The 22227-nt window shown below is 46.0% G+C and overlaps 1 long non-coding RNA gene across 5 annotated transcripts in view; it reads left to right on the top strand.

Moving 5' to 3' along the window:
- The window catches only part of LOC123635591, a 98473-nt gene that overhangs the window by 20455 nt on the left and 55791 nt on the right, over positions 1-22227 (top strand). The window contains exon 5 of one of the 5 annotated variants that reach the window (XR_006734170.1): positions 15163-15322. The exons of the other annotated variants lie outside the window; for them this stretch is intronic. This is a non-coding gene — a long non-coding RNA (uncharacterized LOC123635591). Of the gene's footprint in view, positions 1-15162; positions 15323-22227 lie in introns of those variants that run through there. 5 annotated transcript variants of the gene reach the window in all.

The following is a 22227-nucleotide window of genomic DNA, read 5'->3' as shown; positions in this document are numbered from 1 at the left end:
TCTCTGATGCTTGGAACTGAAGTATATATAGACCAGTGGAGCTGAGTCTGTATTTCCAGAGAACAAGCAAGGCATTAGAAATTGGTGTTTCGTGGCATTCTCTACTGGCAAAGGACGAATATTTGAGATTTCAGCCTTCCAACCTCCACCTCTTCCCTAAGCTTCTGAACGAATTTAACAGCGTTTTCCAGCTGTTTTTTTAAAAAGTAATATGCAGAATACATTTGTATACTTGTTGGGAATGAACAAGATGGCTTTGGCAATTCATCATAATTGGGTAAATGACTTAACTTCCAGAGACCCAGATAACAGAGGATAATTTAGGAAGTAATTGACTTTGGAATGTTGGGTATTTGTGTACTTTATGGGTGTGTCTGTATCTATATGTGTAGGTATATATATCAATAAATGTGTGCGTGTGTTCTTCATGAAGTCTTAGAGTAGTATTGGACTTAGATGACTTGGTTCCTTTCATATGTACCATTTATCTACAAATGAGGTTTAAAATATATTTTACTAAAGCTTAGAACAACTACATTATATAACGATACAGGGTGTAGTGGTTAAGGTATTTGGAGCTAGACCAGGGTTTAAATCTGGGTTATGCCACTTACTTGCCAGCTGCTATGACTTGGGCAAGTCACTTAACCTCTCTGGGCATCAGTTTTCTTGTTTCTAAAAATAGAGATATTAATAGCTCTGAACTCATGGGGTTCTTACAAGTCAGGGAGGTTTTTGAGGGCAGGAAGTATATCTGTGCATCCAACCAGAATGAGGCTTGGAAAGAACAGGCTCTGGATTTTGATTATGCCTCAATTGTAATTCCAGCACTCCCATATTGGCTGTGTGACCTTGGAGAAATTACTTAACCTTTCTGGGCCATAGATTCCTCATCTATACAATAGAGGCTCTTTATTCCTAGTTCAAATGACTGTGATACGATGAGGTGGGACATATAAGACCTAATTCAGGAGTAAGCAAAAGTTGGTTCTATTTCCCATGCTAAAGTCTTACATTCAGTGACTGACGATTGAGTTCTCATTTGATAGGTAACATACATTCTTTTCTCTCGCGCTCTATTTTTTTTCCTTCCCATTTCTTTTATTCCTTTCCCTTCCCTTCTCTACAGTTCCCTTTCTTTCCCCTTTTTGGTCAGCTCCCATCTCCTGTGACTGGGTCCCTCCGCCCAGGCCCGCTAGCACCTGTCCCCTGGATCACTGGGGCAGCTTCTAGCTGGCCTGTTGTTTTATGCTCCACGCTGGGTGATCCTTCCCTAACTCAGACCAAACCCTGCTGCTGCTCCAGGCCACTCCCTCCAGTGGCCTACAAGGCTCCGTGTGACCTGTCTCCCGGCCCTCTCTGACCTTATTCTTAGCGCTATCTCTCACTCAGTCTGCTCCAGCCTCGGAGGCCTCCTGGCTGTTACGGGAACTTTCCATGCACGTTCCTGCTTCAGGGTCTTTCACACTTGCAGTTCTGTCTTCCTGCAGGTATCTGCAGACCTCATCCTCTCACTTCCTCAGGCCTCTGCCCTCGGGTCCCCTTATCAGAAAGGCCTACCTGGATGACCTTATGTAAAATAACACCCCCAGTTCCTCCCAGTCCTCCAGTTTAGTTTTCTTCTTTTCACTTATCAATGATGTATTATATTATGCATTTATTCATTTACTTTTTATTGTCTCTTTCCCCCAGATAGAATGTGAGCTCTATAAGAGCATACTGTGTTTTGTTTTCTGCTGTGTTCCCAGGGCCTGGCACATAGTAGGTGCTCAGTAAATACTTGCTGACTTTATAAAATGGCAGCAAAGAGCCTTGAGAGGTGCTCCAGAGAATAGCTCTGGGTGGCTCACTGATCAGCACTTATCTTACCCAAAGCAGGGTGGTGAGGAGGAGGAGAATTATTAGGTAGCTGCGGAGGGGCCCACATGCCTTCGGGACCAACACTGCTTCATCTGTGGCAGTGGTGCACCTGCTTTCATGCCTGTGTTTTGTACCGTAGTTGCAATGTTGTCTAGAATTCCCATGGCAGCTATACAATAGGATGACTTTTGTTCCTATAATACATATCGATCACAGATAAAGATGACTCAAGGTTTAAATTTAGCACCACCATAACAAATTGAAAGTTAGAGGTGTGCTACCTAATTGTTCCCAGACTATGAAAACAAAAACACAGTGTCTGCTGGCCCTGAATCACTCTTCTCCACCCTTTGCCTCCCTTCCTTTAATGCTCCCTGTCCTGGCTCTGTTCGTGTCATAAACCATGGTGCTCAGTGAAGTGAAACATAACACTGTCGCTTGTTCACTGTGAGATCTCAAGCAGGTTGCCTCACCTCCATGAGCCTCAGTTTCCTCCTCTGTAAAATAGGCCTACGTGAAGAACAGGTGCTCAATAACATGTGTCTAATGGAAGACGACTGAGCGAGACACCATGGTGGGGTGGCCAGTCCACAGTGAGCACTGTGTAGATGCTGGTCACCTTCTGTGGTGACTGAGGTACATGACTGTGGTGTTTTCATAACCTTTCTTTGGTTTTGGTCAACTATTAGGATAGACAACCCAGTTAAAAGTAGAGGGTGCCGTGACAAAGCCTTCCAGAATCAGTCCCTTGGAAGGGCTTTCATGGAGGTCCTATTGTGTGCGCAGGGAGGGGGAATCGGGGTGGATGGGTGGGTGGACAGCAAGGCAGTGAGAGGCAGTTCCTGCTGGTATTTAGTGTCCCGTGGCTGCTATAACTAATTGCCACAAGCTTGGTGCCTTAAAACAACAGGAATTTATTCTCTCACAGTTTGTTGGAGGGCTGTGCACCCTCTGAGGGCCCCAGGGAAGCATCTATTCTTTGCTTCTTCCAACCTTTGGTGACTCCTGGAGTTGCTTGGCTTGTGGCCGCGTAATTCCATTCCATGCCTCTGCCTTCACAGGCTCTTCCGTCTGCGTGCCTCTGAGTCTCAAATCTCCCTCTCCTTTCTCTGATAAGGACACCAGTCATTGGATCTAGGACCCACCCTACATCCCAAAAGATCTCATCTTGAGCTCCTTAATTACTTCTGCAAAGACCTTATTTCTAAATAAGGTCACATTCACAAGTATTGGTACTTGGACATATCCTTTCCCAATGGGGACACTATTTAAGCTGATCAGTAACCTCCAGGAATTTCAGATTAGGGAAAGGAACAGAACACACATCTGAGAAACCAGCAACCAGTTTCAAATAAAGAATTATTAAGACAAACCCTACTTGAAGGTGGTTAGGGGGCTGACTCAATTTTTTTGATCTCTGAACTCCTGCTATGCTGGATGCTGGAAAGAGAAATTAAAAAACACAGTCTCGGCCTTCCAGCAGCTCACAGACTAATGAGAAGAACAGAGAAACAGGCATTCCAGTTCAGCATGGCAGGGGATGCAGTGGAGGTAGGCCCCTGACGCTGGGGGCATTAGCAGGTCTGGGTGACAACCCTGGAGGGGTGGTGGTCAGAGACCGACTTCCTGGAGGACGTGTTGTTTCACCTGAGGCCTGAAGGTCAAGGGAGTAGGAGCCAGCCAGGCAGAAGGGGGAAGAGTTCTAGGCAGAAGGAGCAGAGGAGAGAAAGGCTAGCATCTATAGGTTCTGCACAAAGTAGGGGGCTGGAGAGGTAGACAGGGGATCAGTTTGAATAGGATGCTGTTAAGCCTTCAGAGAGCAATGGAGAGCCACAGAGAGATTTTAGGGAGGGGAGTGGCATGACCAGATCTGCATATTAAAAATAAAAATTAAAGAAAGCCTTTTGAGAAAAGTGATTTTCTAGTAAATTTTAAAATTGTATTTATTATGCTTTTTTTCTTTTTAAAAAAAGAAGTATAACATATACACAGAGAAGTGCACAAGTCATGAGAGTGTATTTTGATGAATGATTACCAAGGGTATAGCCCTGTGTGTGCGTACCGTCTAGGTAGTCTGGATATATGTGTTGTCAGAGCAGAGGCCAAATAGAGGGGAGGTGGAGAGGCAAAAATGACTTAGAATTTCTCTTCTTTGTCCTGAGGAGAAATGGCCCCCGTAACAGAAAGGACCTGGGATCTGGAGTAGGAAGACTCAGTTTTGAGCCCCATGTCTGGTATTTCCCTCCTGTGTGATCTCAGGCAAATGGCTACACTTCTCTTACCCTCAGTTTTATCATCCATAGAATGGGCTGGCAGTGTCTGCCTCACCAAGATGGTGGGCAGGTGAAATAGACAAGCTGGTGAAAGCTCTCTGCATCATGCAGAATAGTTGCTTATATGATTCTCAGGGTCCAGTCTGTCTCAGATCTGGACTACCTCGCTTCACTTTTTTCCTTTTCCACCTGACATTTTGACAGATGAATGAAAAGGGGGAGAATTTCTCTTTTTGCAGCACTTTTTTGGTTTGTCTCCCATTCCAAAATATCTAGACCAAATCCAGAGTGGCTCTCCTGGGCCCTTCTTTGTCCCTGTGCTTCCTGCTCACTGCCAGCTATCTCACCCAACCAGGCTCAGAGAGGCAGGGGAAGGAGGGCTGGTGTGGGGGCCCTGGAAAGAGGTTCAAGGTGAAAAGAAATCCAGACAACTGCACTTCTCTGAGCCTTCACTGAGGACCTGCTATCCCCAGCTGTGCCCAGGACGTTTGCCATGGAGGTGGGGGACATGGAAGGGAAACATGGCATTCACACTGCATCTGCTGTCAAGTGTGTTGAGGCAAAAGGAAAACAGATCAATAACAGAGTGAGGCCAGCTAAGGTCAAGGTCTTAGCACCAGAGGCAAACAGCCCCAAAGGAGGTAGAAAGAAGAGACCACCTCACTGGTTAAAACACCATCAAGAAGCCGAGCTCAGGGCTAGACTTTCTCTCTCTCTTCCCTTTCCAAATGCTTGGCATTTATACAATAAATATCTTTAAGCACCTATAACACATCAGACCATTATTTTACATACATTGTCTTGTTTGATCCTCACACCAAGACCAAAAGCTAAGTACTGTAATTACTATCTTTCAAATGAGGAGACTGAGATTTACAGAGACTTGCTCAAGAGCACACCACTATTAAAAAAGGAAACAGCTTTGAACTCACATCCGTCTAGCCCCCAAGCTCCCGCTCTCTGCCATGCTGTTTTATTGAATGCACGTGGAAAGGGAGCCGTGCGTTTTATCGGGCTGCATCGCATTGCACGCATTTTTAGTATATGTGCGCACATGCCAGCGGGCATGTGGGAGTCCTGCTGGGTGAGTTGTAACGACGGCGTTTTGAGTGGCTAACTGCATTGTTGCTGGCAAGGCCTGGCTCAAGGAGAACAGGAAGGGAAGCATAGAAACCCACCATGTGGGAGGCTAGTCACACGGTGTGAGGGCTAGTCCTTGAACAAACTATTGGGAAATGGGTCTGTTTAGCCCTGTGAAACTTTACTTCCCTGGAGGGCCCCTGGGTTTTTCCACAACTGTTTGATTTCCAAAGCGTTAATTCATTCCCCATGCTGTAAAAACAAACAAACAAACAAATATTTGTTTAGTATCCACTGTGGGCACATAGTGCTTAGTACTTTACATCTGTGACATCATTTGATTCTCACAAACCCCTGCCAAGGGGGCACCATGAGTGCCGCTTTTCAGCACAGGAGACAGATTCGGGAAGGTCAGGGGATTTACTCAAGACAGCTCTGCTGGTGGGGGGCCGAGCTGGGGCTCTTGCCCGATGCTGTCCCCACTACGGGCCACGCTGGCATTTTAAAGTTATTGGTGGGACATTCTCTTTTTCCATAAAGTTGTAAATTATCTCTAATTCATGAAACAGGATGCTGGCGTACAGTTCCTGTCCCTCCCTCCTCTTTTAGAAAAAGAAAGACTTCATCTTTTTATTCCTGAGTAACTAAGCTGCTTTGCCCCAGAGGTAAAAATCTCCACTCCAGGTCACTTGAGCGTGATTGTCAGGAAGGTACAGTTGCTACTGTTGCTCTCGTTTGGCCCCTTTTCTTCTTCTTTTCCTAAGGTACCTGGTCTCCTTTCAAGACTCCTCTCGGTCCCCAACCCCATCACTGCAGTATGTAGCAAAGAAGGTAGGGACCGGTGGCCCGGAGGATCCTGTAGTCAGGCAGACCTGGTGTGTGTGGAGCCCAGAGGGACCTCTGGGATTTGAGATGGGCTCTAACCAAAGACCCCTGCTCACCCAGTGCCACCACAGAAAGTCATTTGAGAACATTTGGCCAGTGAGACAAAGTGTTTGGGCCACTTGCCCCCTTTAAGAGTAAATGGCAATTTTAAATGTCTGAGTAGACTTAATTTTTTGCACTGGGCAGATGGATTGATCAAACCTTCCAGAAGCAGAATGAATAATAAAGAAGAAGGTCTTTGCAACCCTAGGACCTGTCCTTTCGTATCTCCTTGAAGGCTTGTTTAAGCAGGGAACAGCGGGGAGGGAGATGAGCAGAATGAGCTCTTAGCATGGGCTGTGGTAGAGAAATTCTGAGAACTTCATGTCTCTGAGCCTTGATTCTCTCTTCATTTGGCAATGGTAATGCTCTCCCTCCCCCACCTCTGCCCCGAAGGCCACTGTAAGAATGAGATGAGAATATGTTTACGGTTTTGTAGCAGGGGCCCAACTCAGAGAGGGTGCTTAGGCGGAAGTCAGAAGGCCTGGCTGTGTCCTCCAGACTCTGCCCTGAACCCCATATCTCTCCTCTCTGGGCTTCCTTGCTGTGAAATGAGGGAATTAGAATAGTTCTTTTTTTCCCTTCTCTCTATGGTCACTTTTGACTCTAAATGCCATGATTCTTTTCTTTAAATGGAGGAGTAGAGGCAACTTTTAGGAGATAAATGGATCATTTACTATTTAGCTATTCAGTCATTCAACAAATATTTAATGAGGATCCCTCGTGCATCAGCCACTGTGCTAGGTAATGCACGTAGAATAACAAACAAAATTCACAGTGCTAGGTAGTGCATATAGAATAAAAACACCTGCTGTCATGAAACTTCTTGTCTAGTATCAGACTGTATGGAGGAACTTCTTCATCTCAGATAGTTGAAGAAGTTCTGGGGCTCCAAGGAGAACATCATTAACTAAAAGAACCATGGCAGGCATGCAATAGGAGTTCAAATATTTGTTAAATGAATTAAGCAATACAAGCACCTTAAGGAAGCTCTTGTGGTGACCCTAGATTGGGAGCAGTTCCTTGGAGTCCAGAAAGACTGTGGGAGCTCCGGCAAAGGGTGTGTATAATTGCTAAATTGTTTGTTTGTTGAGACACCTGTGGATGGGAGGATCTGCCTCTACCTGCCCAGTTCTCAAGGGGGCCACTTACTGGGAACAACGATGGCTTCATAAGTCAGGTTTTTCCCCCAGCAGTGGAGCCAGTACAGATGCTGGGAACCAAGGGGAGAAGAGAAGAGTGGCCAGAGAAAGATGCCAGTGTTAGTATAACATCTGGCCAAGTTGACAGGACCCTTAGAGGTTATGGAGTCTCATCTGTGTCCTGTCAGAGGTAAAAGTGGGGCCCAGATAGGATGTATGGCCAGATGAGAGTTAGCCCCAGAACCATGGTCAGGAGGCTGCATGGGGAGGTGGAAAGAACCGGGGTTCAGGGGTTGGAGACTGACTTGGGTTGCAAGACTGCAGAACCTTGGGCAAATCACTTAATCTCTCTGAACCAGCTTCCTCATCTGTTAAAAAGACATTACAGCCATGGCCCCTCTAAGATGTCATGAGGTGTAATGTATCTCAGCCACCTAAAACCAGCACCTAATTGGTATTTATAATTATTACATTATTAGGACCCAGGTCGTATTTCTGTGCAATATTGAAAGACGGTGGTAAGAAAACTTTGATGAGAGAACTTAGAAAATAAGGTTGTATTATCTTCAACATAAGTGAAATAGCAAAACAAGACTGAGTGGATTTGGAGGGATTTAACTCTGGTTTCACTCATCTAGTAACCAGCTGTCTGACTGTAGATAGGCATTTATGCCTTCTCTGAAACTTGGTTTTCTCTTCTATTAAATGGGGATAATTTTTATGCTCAACCTTTTCTTGTCAATCCATGAAACACTTATTGCAGGCTTATTTGGACACATAATATGCTTGGTGCTGAGGATATAGGAACAGGACACAGTCCCTGTCCCTAAGGAGCTCACTATCTAGTGACAGACAGATGGTTAGAATAGAGTGTAGTAAGAGCCTAGCAGGGGCCTAGCCCTGTTTGAGTGGACGAGAAAGGCCTCTTGGAGGAGGTGATATTTAAAGCTGAGGGCTAAAGGATGAATAGTATTTAACCAAGTAAAAGTAAGAAAGTAAGTGGGAGCCCGAAAGGGCATTCCAGGAAGAAGAAATTGCATGTGCAAAGGCTGGGAGGTCAGAGGGCACAGTGGTGGGATGATGTTGCTAGCTGAGCATGAATTTATTCAGTGTCAACTTCATTGTAAAGGCAAGGGGAGACCACTGGGAGATTTTAAGCAAGGGAGTTGGGAGTAACATGATCACATTTACATTTTAGAAAGAATACTCAGGGTTACACGTAATTGTGTGAAGTTTTATTAGAGAGAGAAGTTGGAAGAAGTTGATTCTTCTTTTTCTTCTTCCTCCTTTCCCTGCCCTCATAAGATGGCTCTCATAAGATGAACTAAGCCCCAGGAACATGCCTCTTGTAGTGTCTGGCACATAGTAGGTGTCCAATTAGCATATATTCCTTCCCTTTTTAAATGTAGCTCCTGAAAGAGAAATCCCCTGGCATTAAGCACAAGGTAGGGCAAAATCTTGAGGATGAGGGTGTGGCTGCTTGTACCTTCTGGCTGGTGTTTGGGTATAGCCGACCGGATTTAGGTCAGAGGAAGTTTCCCAGACAGTTCAGCCTCCACCAGTCATCTGGGGTTTCAGGGAGTGCAGGTGAAGGTCACAATATCCCCCCATTTCAGAAGGCCACCTCTCCCCTGAGTCTTGGTCTTGGTCTTGAAAATTTACCAGACACGGGCCATAGGGTTAATTTGTCTGGGTCTGCTTTCTCATCTGTAAAATGGGTATGAGGTTAGCTGCGCTGCCAACCATATGGGGTTGTCGTAAGGATGGGAAGAGTGTGAACCACAACAAAATAATACAATTGATTACATTCATTAATGCCTACCTTGGGCTAAGCCTTGTTCTATAAGGCAGGTATTATCATTATCCCTATTTTACAGATAGAGAAATGAGGGTCAGAGAGAGTATGTGAATCACCCATGGCACAGGATAAGTGGCTGTAGCCAGAGTCCTGGCATTTTAACCACCACACCATGACAGCATGACTTGCTCTCCCTTGAAAACCACCAACTGCTTCCTGAGCTCTTAGCATGATGCGGGTATTCCAGAAATGTGAAGGAAAGGGGCAGTGTCTTAAATCTGAGGAAGTCTTCCAGATCCACCTCCCCACAGCCCCCCAACTCAGGGTCTTCTCTGGGAAATGGCTCCTGGCCTCCCATTAAATCCCTTTAAAATGGCCTGTTACCTGTCTGACTCCTCACTAGGTTGGGACTCCTGAGGACAAGGACTGTGTCTGGGGTCATGGTGTTGTTCCCAGGGCCTAGTGCGGTGGCTGGCACTTAGTAAATATTTGTGAATAAATTCCTTCTGTCACTTGCCTGAATTTTCTGCCCAAGCTGTCCTCTTGGCCAAGAGGTCTAAAGCAAAGAAGCTGGGGCTTCCGGAAAGTCCTCCAAGATGGGTAAGCACATGCATGATGGAGGCCCAGCGAGAGGTCAGTGTGCTGGCCCTGGGGCAAGCCTGTCTCCGGCTTCCCACACCCCCTCACTGCAGGATAGACCTACCGGGCTGGGGTGGCCCCGTTCCACCCAGTCTACTTTCCCCATGGGGCCTGGCGCTGACATGTGTTGTGTGAGGACCTCTGAGGATCTGCTGGGTGGTCCCAGGTGCCGGAACCACTATACGTGCCCGGTGGCTTGAATTGGGCCCACCTGGCTGATTGGCTGGCCGACAGGTAGCAGGAGAACCAGAACTATCCTCAGGCATATTGAGCAACCGGCTTCCCTTCCTCGCCCCTGGCAGGAGCTGGGCCAAGGAAAGTGAAGAAACCAGTTTGGGGCCACAGAGGGGTGGGCGTGGGTGGGGCCCTGCCGGGAAAGGGGCTGCTGGACCAGTTTCCTTCGCTCAGGGACCGGATGCAGCGCCGGACTCGGGCGGAGGCAGGAGGAACGCGCGCCCTGGGCGCACCTGTACGCCTTTCAGGGCGACGCTGGCTTTGGCAATGAGGTGACTAGGGGCTCTGCGTCAGCGGTCGTTGGGCGTGCGACTTCCGGTTGCTAAATCAGGCAAGCGGACCGGGCAGCAGCGAACTAGCTGACGGGTAGAAACGGAAGAGGCTTCGGCCATCCAGCGGGCGGGCGAAAGGCCTGGGAGGGGACAGGCAGCACCTGGAAACAGATGGCCAATCGCTTTGCTCACCTGACCTCGCCACCGCCACCGCTCATCCTCTGCCTCACCCCTGTGCCACCTTGGGAACAGGGACCCCAGGATAGACTTGCGTTTGAATCCAAGCTGTTCCACCCACAGGCTTTTGTGTTTTTGGGCAAGTCACTGCTATCTGACCCAGTTTCCCCAGACGAGAAATGGGAGTACAGTACGTACCCCAAAACGTCCTTGGAATGGAAGCCAATGAAATAACATAGGAAAGGTGCCTAGCACATAATAGGTGCTCAGTAAAGCCAGGTTCCCTTGCCCTTCTTTGTTTAGCACCCAGATCTCACTCCAACCCCTTAAGTCGCGTCCCAAAGGCGGCCCTGGGACGGCGGGTCTAGGAGGCAGGGGGCCTGGTCTGGCAATAACTCATTTGAATCTTCTGAGCCTCAGTTTGCCGGTCAAATGAGACGGTGGGATCGGGCGTGTGCGCGGATTCCGACGGCCCCATTTGGATTGTGTTTCCGTGACCCTAGGAGGGAAGTGCAATGCATTCTTCCATTCACGTGTTTATTTATTCACAGATTCCTGTCAGGCGAAAGCTGCCTCTCATGGCCTCCCCCAGTGGCCCGCCGGCGTTTCGTCCATACAAGGCCAGCCTCCGCTGGCGGCTCTTTGTGTACACAGAGCCACAGCCTCCCGCCTGCAGGTCGCCGCAGGTCCCGCCCGCAGCGGGAGGCGGAACCGGTGCGCCCGCCGCTGCGCATGCGCGGGGAGGCTGGGAGCCGGCCACACCCCAGGCTCGGGGGCACTCGGGCCGAAAAAAGGAGCAGGGGGAGAAACGCAGGGACTGCCCGTCAGGGTGCCCGCTCACTAGCACTCTTGTGCATTGATCCCCCAGCACGTGGCAGGCCGTATACAGTCGCAGCCCTGCAGGGAGTATTCATTGTTCCCATTTTACAGACGGCAGACTGAGGCTCGGCAGGGTTAAATGGCTTGACCAAGGTCCCACAGGCAAAAAGATAGCAGAACAAGAAATCCTAAACCAGTCTGTCTGGCTGCAAAACCCCGTTTTTCCCCACCCCACCTGTCATCAGTGAGATTGTAAAGCTACTAAGGGGGAAAATAACATATATATGTCCGCGAGTCGCAGATTAACAGAGCAACCGGAGCGGAAAGCGACGCTCCAGAGCTTCCTTCGGTGTGTCAAACAGGGGGACTCGAACCACAGGGTGAACCGCAGGCTCATTTTCCTGGGTGACAATTTTACTCCTTTTTAAATTAAAAAGTATAGATTCTTATGAAAACAAATAGTAATGGGGAAGGCTATAAAAATCTCAAAATTATTTTAGATGGAAACAGGAGACTTCAAAGAATTTTCGAGCTCTTTCCACACCCTTCTCTGGATTGTGCCTAAACATTCTTGACGCCAGTGCACAGACGGGTAAACTGAGGCCCGGACGAGTCCCACCGAGCACAAGGCGGAGCGGGAGGAGAATGGAGATCTCCCGACTCCGGGCGTGGGTGGTTTCCGCCGGCGTAGCAGGTCCCGTTTGCGAATAGGTTTCCTCGGACTCCTGCTACTGCAGATCTTTGACACTCGGCCAAGCAAGTGCGGGCGATTCTGAGTAACCGCCGGCAAACGGCGGCGCGGCTGGGGCTGAGTGCGAAAGGGACGCGCGGGCGCCGGGCTCGGAAGGGCGACGGGCGCGGCCCCCGCCGGGGTTCCCCGGGTGCTTCCTGCGCGTGCTCCTCCCCGCTGTCCCGCGGGGCGCAGTGTGCCAGCGCCGCGGGCCACCCCCCTGCTCCAGGCCAGCCACTCCGATCTGTGGCCCCAGAGCCCCACCCCTAGCCCCGGGATCAAGCCCCGGTCCCAGCAGGGGGTAGGAATGCGCGCCGGGTTTGCAGGCCGGCCCTCCGAGTTTCACGTTCCAGGGGCCTGCAGCCCTCTCCTTCCGTGCGGTGGACAGTCAAGTTCTTTGGCCTGGGTTCAAATCCGCACCTGACGTTTGCTAACTGTATGGCCTTGAGAAAATTACTTAACCTCTTTCATTCTCAGTTTCTGCATCTGTAAACTGGGGATTAGCAGCGCTTACCTCATATAATTGTTGTGGGAAGTAAATGTGTACCTAGCTGTAAAGGCCTAGGACACGGAAGAAAAACTAATCAAATGCTGTGTTTTGCTATGATTGTTAGGCAGGCCTGGGTCGGAATCCCAGTTAGGCCAATTAAGAACTGGATATACATCAGATAAAGGACTGATAACAAGAATCTATTTAGAACTCAGGAAAATCAGCAAGAAAAAATCAAACAACCCTATCAAAAAGTAGGCAAACGACATAAATAGAAATTTTTCAAAACAAAATATAAGAATGGCTAACAAACATATGAAAAAATGCTCAACATCCCTAATCATCAGAGAAATGCAAATCAAAACCACAATGAGATACCACTTAACTCCGGTGAGAATGGCCTTTATCAAAAAGTCCCAAAACAACACATGTTGGCGTGGATGCGGAGAGACAGGAACACTCAGACACTGCTGGTGGGACTGCAAACTAGTGCAACCCCTGTGGAAAGCATTGTGGAGATACCTTAAACAGATTCAAGTAGACCTACCATTCGATCCAGCAATTCCATTATTGGGCATCTACCCAAAGGAACAAAAGTCATTCTATGACAAAGACACCTGTACCCGAATGTTTATAGCAGCACAATTCACAATTGCAAAGATGTGGAAACAACCCAAATGCCCATCAATTCACGAATGGACTAGTAAATTGTGGTATATGTATACCATGGAGTATTACTCAGCTATAAGAAATAACGATGATATGACATCTCTTTGGTTCTCCTGGAGAGAGTTGGAACCCATTATATTAAGTGAACTATCCCAGGAATGGAAAAACAAGCATCACATGTACTCACCAGAAAATTGGTTTCCCTGATCATCACGTAAATGCACATTTGGGAATGATACCAATTGGGTATCAGACTGAGGCGAGGGGTGGGGGGAGGGGATGGAGGTATGACTACATGGTGAGTGCCAGGCGCACTGTCTGGGGAATGGACATGCTTGAAGCTCTGACTCAGGGGGATGGGCGGGACATGGGCAATATATATAACCTGAATTTTGTACCCCCATAATAAGCTGGAAAAAAAACCCAAAAAACTGGATAATCAGGCAGGTGTACTTTCTTCGGTTTCCCCACCTGGAAAAGGGAGCTTCATTGCACTTTACACCACAGGGTAGTGGTGAGGATAGATTGAGCTCTATCCTCAGTGATGTTTGCAGCCTTTACTGCTTACTAGCACTGCCTTAAGCTCTTTACACTTATTAGTGCATTTAGTTCTACAATTACAGTATGAGGGAGGTATCATGAGTGTCCCAATTCACAAGTAGGAAATTGAGGCACAAAGAGGTTAAATGATTTACCTAAGGTCACACAGCTACTAAGAAGAAGGATTTGAATCCACAAAATCTGGCTCCCTACTCCTTGTTCCAATCCCTGCAGGGTGCATCAGGCACTATGCTAGGCAGTGGGGATGCAGCCAGGAATGACACCACACACAGCCACCTCCTCAACAAAGGTGGCACCTCCTTTCTGAGTTTATTGGCATTCCTTACATGTGATTAAGCATTGCATGCACTTTCTTATATTTTATATAATAAGGCACTTCACACACAATAGGCATTCACTATTGTTAGTTTCCCTCTTCCTGTATTTTTTCGGGTCCAGTTACAAGCGCTCATGTGGAGTGTGGAGGTTAGGTGTTTTATTCAGGTGATAGAGCACTCGATGTCCAGTAGGTGCTCCATACGCCTGAGTTCCCTCTTCCCTGTACTTAGTGATCTTCCAGTTAAATAGACTAAAACAGCTCATGCTTAAGGTTTAGACCTTTTAATAATAATAATTGCTTCTGCCTCTGAGAATTACTGTGGGGTTCCCAGAACTCAGGGTGAATTTACTGTATTTATCACTTAATCATTTCCAAAACCGCTTATGACTACAGCATCTTTAGTCCAAGACCTAGAATTATCCCTCTCTTACCCTCCCTCTTTGGGGTCTCTGTGATAATTCTTGCTGTAAATGGCTAAAGCTATTAAATATGGAATGTAGAACTTCCTCCATGCAAGTGTAAGCTGTCGTTACATTCATTGCTTAAATGTTGTGATCACTTCAAGCTTGGCTTTTGCATTTGAAGCCTTGAGTTAAATGTGGAAAGTAAGGGGAAAAAAAGTATAATGGTCGGAAATAAAAATGTGCAGTGGGTAGGTTTCCAAAGTAATAAAAAGCCACTTTAAATGTTAAAAGATTTTAAATCTTGGGTGGTTTCAAGCAGGACACCCTAAGTTCTTATCCTTCATCGTGGCTGTATTCTGAGGGTCAAAACCACCTTGAAGTAATTCAGTGGACTCAACTGACAACAAACTATTAAATTCCTAATTTCTCCTTGTAAATGAGATAGCTGAGGAGCAACACCCTGCACATGGTAGGTATTCATAGGGAAACTATTATGGTTAGGGACAGGGATACAGAGGGAACAGTGGAAGATGTTATACTCAGCTGACATTTATTGAGTACCTACTATGTGCCAGTTGCTTGCAAGTCTATTATTTCAATAAATTTCACAATTAGCCTGTGAGGAATATATTATCTTATAGAAGAGGAAGCTGACACTCCAAGAAGTTCGTTAACTTGCCCAGGGAGTAAGTGGTAGAGTCTGAGCTGAAATTTGGGTCTTCTGACTCCAACGTCAGTATCTGATTCACGGCACCTCTCTGCTTTTTCCAGATGTCGGTCATCTCAGAGGTGGAGGTGAGAATCAGAGGGCACTTCAAGATCACCTCAGCCAAGGCTTCTCTACCTCTTATATAATCCAAGTCACCCTTAATAAACTCAAAAACTGCACACCCTCCTTTAATGAGTTTCAAATTCAAAATAAATAAAATATCATGATTCAAAACAAAGCAAGGGAACAACATTTTGAGTATTTTGTTTTTAAACAAAACAAGTCTCCCCAGAGCCTCTGGGTCCCGCTCCACACCTCCACTGACTCCCTTGGAGAGCTGCCGAACTTCTGCCCCCTCTTCATCATTGGTATCGGAGTAGGGGAGTTGAGTCCAGAGAGCACTGACTCACTGGTGACGGGGGCAGCTCTTGAACTCCGGTCTGCCTGGCTGGTCTATTTTGCACCCTGCTTACCTCTCAGCCTGGTCTCTCACCTTGCTGTAGCTCAGGGTCCACACTTCAGACTGGCTTTATCACCTCTAGTTCCCAGCATGTGTCATCTTCCAGCCAGGCCTGTGCTCAGGCTGGTCCTATGCATGAAGTGCCTTCATTGGCTCTCCTCCGTTTGCCGGGTGAGCCCCCGGTCGGCAGGATTCAGCTGAAATGCGGCTTCCTCCAGGGAGCTTTCTCTGGACTCCCACCTATATTCAAATGAAGGGGTCTGATTCCTCTTGTCCATGTCAAATTATCTTTTGGCACTTGCTAACACTTCAGTGTTGTTTACAAGTCTCTCTCTCAATCATCTATGGGCTCTCACCTTTGAGCATCTCACTACTACCTCTATCGAAATAATAGTGGTTGGAGTGGAACTACATATTTGTATTCTTTCAAGAGTGCCTGGCATTAAGCAAGCACACAGTAAATGTGTATGAAATACACACACACACACACACGCACACACAATGCCACTGTCAGATTATTTCATTTTAATAGCCTTGAGTCTTTACGCAGGCTGTAAACTCTCATGAACCACTGTCCTCTGTTGGAGCAATAGGGAGCCACTGCAGGTTTTTGAGGTAGAGAGTTCCTTGACCCCACAGGTAACATAGAGACTTCCTCATGGGATTAAAGCTGCAGATCTCCTAGTTTTCAAGCTTTTGCTATCTTTCTCTGGAAAGGTGTGATTTCATAAATAAGAGGCTAGGGAAGAGAAGTTTTATTCCTTCGTTTGTGGTTTACTCAAAAAATGTATCAAGTGCCTGATACATTTTGGTTACCATGGATATAACAGTGAACTAGGCAGACAAAATATCTCCTCTCATGGAGTTTACATTCTCCTGAAGGAGGAAAACAATAAATAAGTAAACAAGAAATATATCAGTTTGGATAGTAAAAAATATTAATAATATGAAGAAAGATAAAGACTATAAAAAGACAGTTGAGTGGGGGATGGACAGATCGATTTAGATGATAGAGTCAGGAAAGATGATTTGAGGAAGTGGTCTTGGGAGCCCTGAATGCAGTGAGGGAGGGAGCTGGGTGAAGATCTGGAGGAAGTGTATTCCAAGCAGATAGAACAGCAAGTGCAAAGGCCCTGAGGTGAGAACAAGCTGGACATGTTAGAGGAACAACTAGGTGACTGAAATGACAGCATGGACAGTGACTGGGGTAGATCCCAGGTTGCTTCCCATACCAACTGCTGGAGTCAGATGATAATTTGGTAGGTGTGGAAAATCAGCTGATGCAGCTGGTTCTAAGTCCAGCCCAGCTATCAATGAATGAATGAATGGAGCATGGGCTCCATTGGAATATTCAGCCAGGAAATTGGGCTGCATCACTTGATCAGACTCTTATTTGCTTTTGGTCAGCAACAAAACGACGGCTTATGTAACAAAATATAAGAACAATATGATGAAATGATCAAAATAAAATAAAACTGGAGTGAGTTTTTAATTATAAAATAGATGACATTTTGGCATTTATTCCTTTAAAAGGAATCTGTCGAATCCATCCTAAGATTGTTTTAACTGAAATGTAAAAGTTACTTTCACTCTAGTTTGGGGCTGGCACTAAGATGCCTCTTGCAGAGGTGGCTTCAGCTTGATTCTGCTGGGGTGCTCTGGAGTGTGGGCCGCAGCTCAGAGTCATCCCCACTCAAGGCTAGGGAGCCACAGCACCTGACCGTCCTCCCGAGAGCAGCTGCTGGCACTGGCCATCGAAGGCACAGCAGAGCTCCCACCGCCCCAGCAGTAAAGTGGAATCCCCCTGACATCTGAGTGGAACAATGACATTATCTGATGCAATAAGGCAGAATCGAAGGGGATAAACTGGAGATTTTCTTGCCTCAGGGCTTCCTCATGCCTTATATGATTATAGGACCAAAGACAGTTCGTTACAGGGTAGCCAGGGCCTCTTGGCTTTGCTCTTTCTCAGCCTTCAGGGTAAATAAATATACAGTTTACTCCACGGGCAGGGAAGCAGTGTGAAGGCAGGATGACCTAGATTCAGATTCTGGCTTCGTTTTCAGCTCTGTGGGAAGCTGTGTGACCTTTGGCACATTGCTTAACCTCTCTGGGCTTCAGGTTTCTCTCCTGGAACACTTAATAGTTCCCAGGTGGAGACTTTTCCGACCACACTGTCTGTCTTTCTACAATGTCCCTGAAACAATGAAGATGATAACTTCTTTTTAGGAACCAAACTAATTCTGGTTAGAGAGTACATAATTGATATTCTTGCTTTGCAATTCATTCAGGCTTCACTTTGCTTGTTTTATTTCTTGTAATTGTAGGGTCTTGATACAGAAACCTTGAAATTCATTTGCAGAAGAGCAGTTTTATGCCTTTCTTTAGAATTGGAGGGGAACTTTCAAAAGGGTGGGAAAAGGGAAAAATGTATAATCCAGGTTTATTTAAGATACAATTAATTATGTTGGGGGTAAGGTTGACTATTTGATCGTTCTTTGCCTTTCATTGGTAAAGCAGACTTGAGTGTCTAAGACAGTTGCAGTTTAATATCAAGATTTGGTGGTGGCATTAGTGGGAGATCTGAGAGCTATTAAAGGGAAGAGGGACCTTTTAGGGACAGCCCATTGCCCAAGTTTGGTGCTGAATGAATAAGTGGATAATTTGTTCCATGTCATATGATAGAGAGGAAAAGTGTGTGCTGATCCTAGAGCCAGAGTTCTAGTCCAAGTTCCACCACTTGGGTATATCCCCTACTCTCTCTGAATCCCATTTGTTTGTTGGCAAAGTGGGGAGAGTCAGGTTTGCCCAGCCTACCTCCTTGGGTTGTCTTAAGACTCAGATGCAAAACAAATGTACTTGTTTATTACATGTGATGATGCATGGGGTAATTGTGCTAAAGTCACTCCAGACTCTGCATCTCACTAGAGCGATCTCAGGAAAATCATGTAACATTACTGAAACCTCCATATTTTCATCGGTAAATGGAAATAATTTCTGTCTTGCTAAATTTGTAGGGATTCAATGAGATAAGGGATGAGAAAGCATCTCGTAAATTGTAAAGCACCAAAAACAACAAAAAAGGATCATTATTTTTGTCTTCCTTGTCCTATTGGTCATTATTATACTCCCTAGACCCTGAGCAGACCTCATGGGTGGCCATGCTCACTCCCTCTGCATTAGGGTGCTGCCGTGGCCAAAGCATAGGCTTCTGAGTCAGAGGGGCCTCTTCTTAAATCCCTGCTACTAGCTGCCCTGTCTAGTCACTCACCTGTCTGAGCACTATCTGGGAGCTCAGAACAGTGAGATCCATCTCAGAGGTGTTTGTGGTAAGGCTCAGGCAGGAGAGCATGTGTTTGGTATCCAAAACAGCATCTGGTGTAAGTTCAATCAGCGCTAATTACTTCTCTTGCCAACTCTCCTCCCTCCTTGGATCTTAAAGCAGTGATAGTTGGGGTTTGGTGTGTTTTATTCCAAAAACTACTTGTCACATGCTAAACTGAATCATGCTGAGTTACATGAGTTGCTTTCTCCATTAGGCTGTGAACTCCTTAAGAAAAGGATGTGTGGCTTGCAATTCTAGCCCCTGGTGCTGAATAGACATGCTGTTCTAAGCACAGGGCTCAGGGCTGACAGAGGGGAGGTGGTGAGCACAGGAGAATGAACATAATCTCTGGGCTACACAGATCTGGGTTTGAATTTCCTTCTAATACTTCCTTGTGGTAGGACCCTAGACATCTAATGACTTTGAGACTCCGTTTCTTCATTTGACAAATAACCAAATAGAGATGCATAGATGCATATGTTTAGGTGTCATTGGGAAGAATAGAGATAATGCTTGCAAAATGGCTAGCATGCTAACTGACACATAATATGTCTTAGTGAGTAACTGTTGACTGACTAAAGGCTCTGCCCAACGTTCCATTCTATCACTGATAGCATGGTCTTTTCCTGGACAGCAGAAATTGAGAAGTGCCCATAGGAGTGGCATACCAAGTGCTGGGAGGGAGGGATATTTGCCCTGGTGGGGGAGAATATTTTATCCCTGACATTGTTCAGAATTGCCTGCTTATGGCGACAATTAACAAAGAGACTGACTTATTAAATTTCATTTTTTTTTTAGATGTGCTGTAGAAAATGCACTCCCTTCTAATCTGCCTCCAGGTGGACTGCTCCCTACCTCCCCACTGGTGGTTCATTCACCACAGCTCACAGGCAGGGGCAGGGGGTGGGGTGGGGCAGATGGGGTGCTGTAATCACAAGGCAGCGAGATAACTGCAAGTGGAGATGGGTCCATGGCTCTGTAGGAGCCCTGAAACCAAAGCCACCCACTCATCCTGGTGTGGGGGCCAGGATCTGGGGACACCACTGCCAGGATAGGCTCACAGGGAGGAATCTTTCAACTGGTCATGCAGGCAGCACAGGACCACGCCAAACAGGGAGGAGGAAGGGCCTGTCAGGCACAGTGGTTTCACACTGCATACCGTATTCTGGAAACCTTAAGTAGGAGGGTTTGGTTGGGGCAGAACTAACAGGGTACATTACTTATATTTAAAAATCTCCCAGGGAATGACTTTGAAGTCCCACTTTGTTACAGGTTCTGAAAAAGATTCCAGCCCACCCATCTGTTGTTCTCTGAATCCAGGGCTTGGTAGAACCCCGTCTTGGCCCACAGCCATTAGGATATTTCTCAGGGAAAGCCCTTGGACCAATAAGTCTATTTATTCTTTTCTTTGGAAACTATGGTGCTGTCTGTGAAAACAAAGGGATTTGGATTCTGTTCAGGAAAAATGTAACTTGCAAACAAATAGCCCTGGAAAATCAGTGCCTCACCCTCAGTGCCTGGGTCAGGCTCAGGGAGAGCCCCTTCTGCTGCTTTCTTGCTGGAGGGCACCTCCTTTTCCTCTTCTGTGTGTTGTCCTGGGGCCAAAGGGCAGTGCCCCCCTCCTTGCCTTACCCTTCCCAGCTGCTCAGGCCCCGGGTCTTTGCAAACGCTCTTGCTCTGCCTGGAATGTTCTTCCTCCCTGTCTGGGAGCCCTTTCTCACTCTTAAGACCCAGCTGCAATATCTCCCTATTGGTTCTTATTTCCCCACATGATTAGTTCTCTGGCTAATTTCAATTTTAAACACGCTTCCCTTTTTTCAGATAACAACCCCTGATTTTATTTTTTAAAACTATAGTAATAAAAATGACTGCCAATTCTTAAGCTCTTTCTATGAGCCAGGCAGTGTGGTATGTAATGTTATCCACTTCATATGCAATGTGTTTAGAATGGAAAATGGAATGTAGGAAGTGCTCAATAAATGTTGTTTATTATTATCCTTATTAGTTATCTTAATTCTCTCATAGCACTTGCAGCAAATACGATTTGTTCTGTGAATTATTTGAATCATGTTATATGTCTGTGAGCTCCTAGAGGGCAGGAACTGAATCTTTTACCTCTGGTATCTGAGAGCACGTGAATATCCCGAGGGACCATCTAGGCTTTGAAGCTGGTGACTGAGTGTGGAGGTTTATCTCAAGAGTTACCAAATCAATTTGGAGTAGCTATAGCCTAAAGAATATATTAATAGGACTGGGAATCAGAAGATCTGGGCTTAATTCTGTTACAACTAACTACTATCTTTGTGGCTTGGGTAGATTAGCCAATCCTTTATGAACCCCAAACACCTATTTTCCAAAATGAGGATAATATTCCTTACCTTGCCTTGCTCACAGGTTTCCCTTGAGCATCAAATGAGCTCACACAGGTGAGAGGTTTGTGAATTGTAAAACACTTTACACATTGTGCGATATTATTGTTAGACTCCGTTCTGCCCCTATTGCCATCACCTCCACACTTGTGAGAACACAAGCTCACAGATAGCTCTAGTTGGATAAATATCAATATGCCATTTTTACATCTTCACAGTGTTCAAAAATGTAATTCCTTAATGTTTGGGGTATTCTTTCTCCTCAAAGCATGCATCCAAGGTATTAGCCTCAACTATTTTAAAGAGTTTTAAAAGGCTTTTAATTTTACCACTTGCCACAGTCATGCTTTCTCTCAGGAAATGTCTTATAAGAATTGTAATCAATTGTAATATTTGTTGTTTGATATTATTTAATTTAAGGAGTGAGATGCTAGGGATATAAGAAGGAATGTGGTCTTACTCTCAAGGAGCTGACAGGCTAGTTTGGTAGCCAGGGTTAAGTCCTAGACTTGTGGACAAAGTCATGATCTGAGAAAGGAGAGACTCCTCTGTGTTGAGGTGGTTTGTGAAGGTCTCAGAGAGAAAGTGGGCCTGTTTTAAGCCTTGGAGAAGGACTGATGTAACACTTTCCTGTTTAGCAGGATTATTGATCTCTTTAGTTTTAGGTGGAATTGGAGGAAGATGTGAGAACATTCCAGTAATTTACTCATTGACATATGTCTGAATTCAAACAGCCGCTAATAATCTGTGGCTTATGCTTTCATGATGAGAAGAATAAAATCTCTACTTTTTTTTCCAGCCATGATGTAGTTGTCTTAAAAGATGTCAGAAAGAAAGCTGTTTATAGACAATTGTAACTCTCTAGCTTCAGCATAATGATAACAACAACAGGTGCTCCTCAATCAGTAAGGCCAATGAATGGTACTGAGAGTATAAGATGATACTAATAATAACTCAAAGAAGAAATTTTTAA

This window comes from Lemur catta, chromosome 3, assembly GCF_020740605.2.
Source record: "Lemur catta isolate mLemCat1 chromosome 3, mLemCat1.pri, whole genome shotgun sequence".
NCBI lineage: Eukaryota > Metazoa > Chordata > Mammalia > Primates > Lemuridae > Lemur > Lemur catta.
The sequence above is the reverse complement of the archived record's forward strand: the minus strand, read 5'-3'. Positions and strand labels throughout refer to the sequence as shown.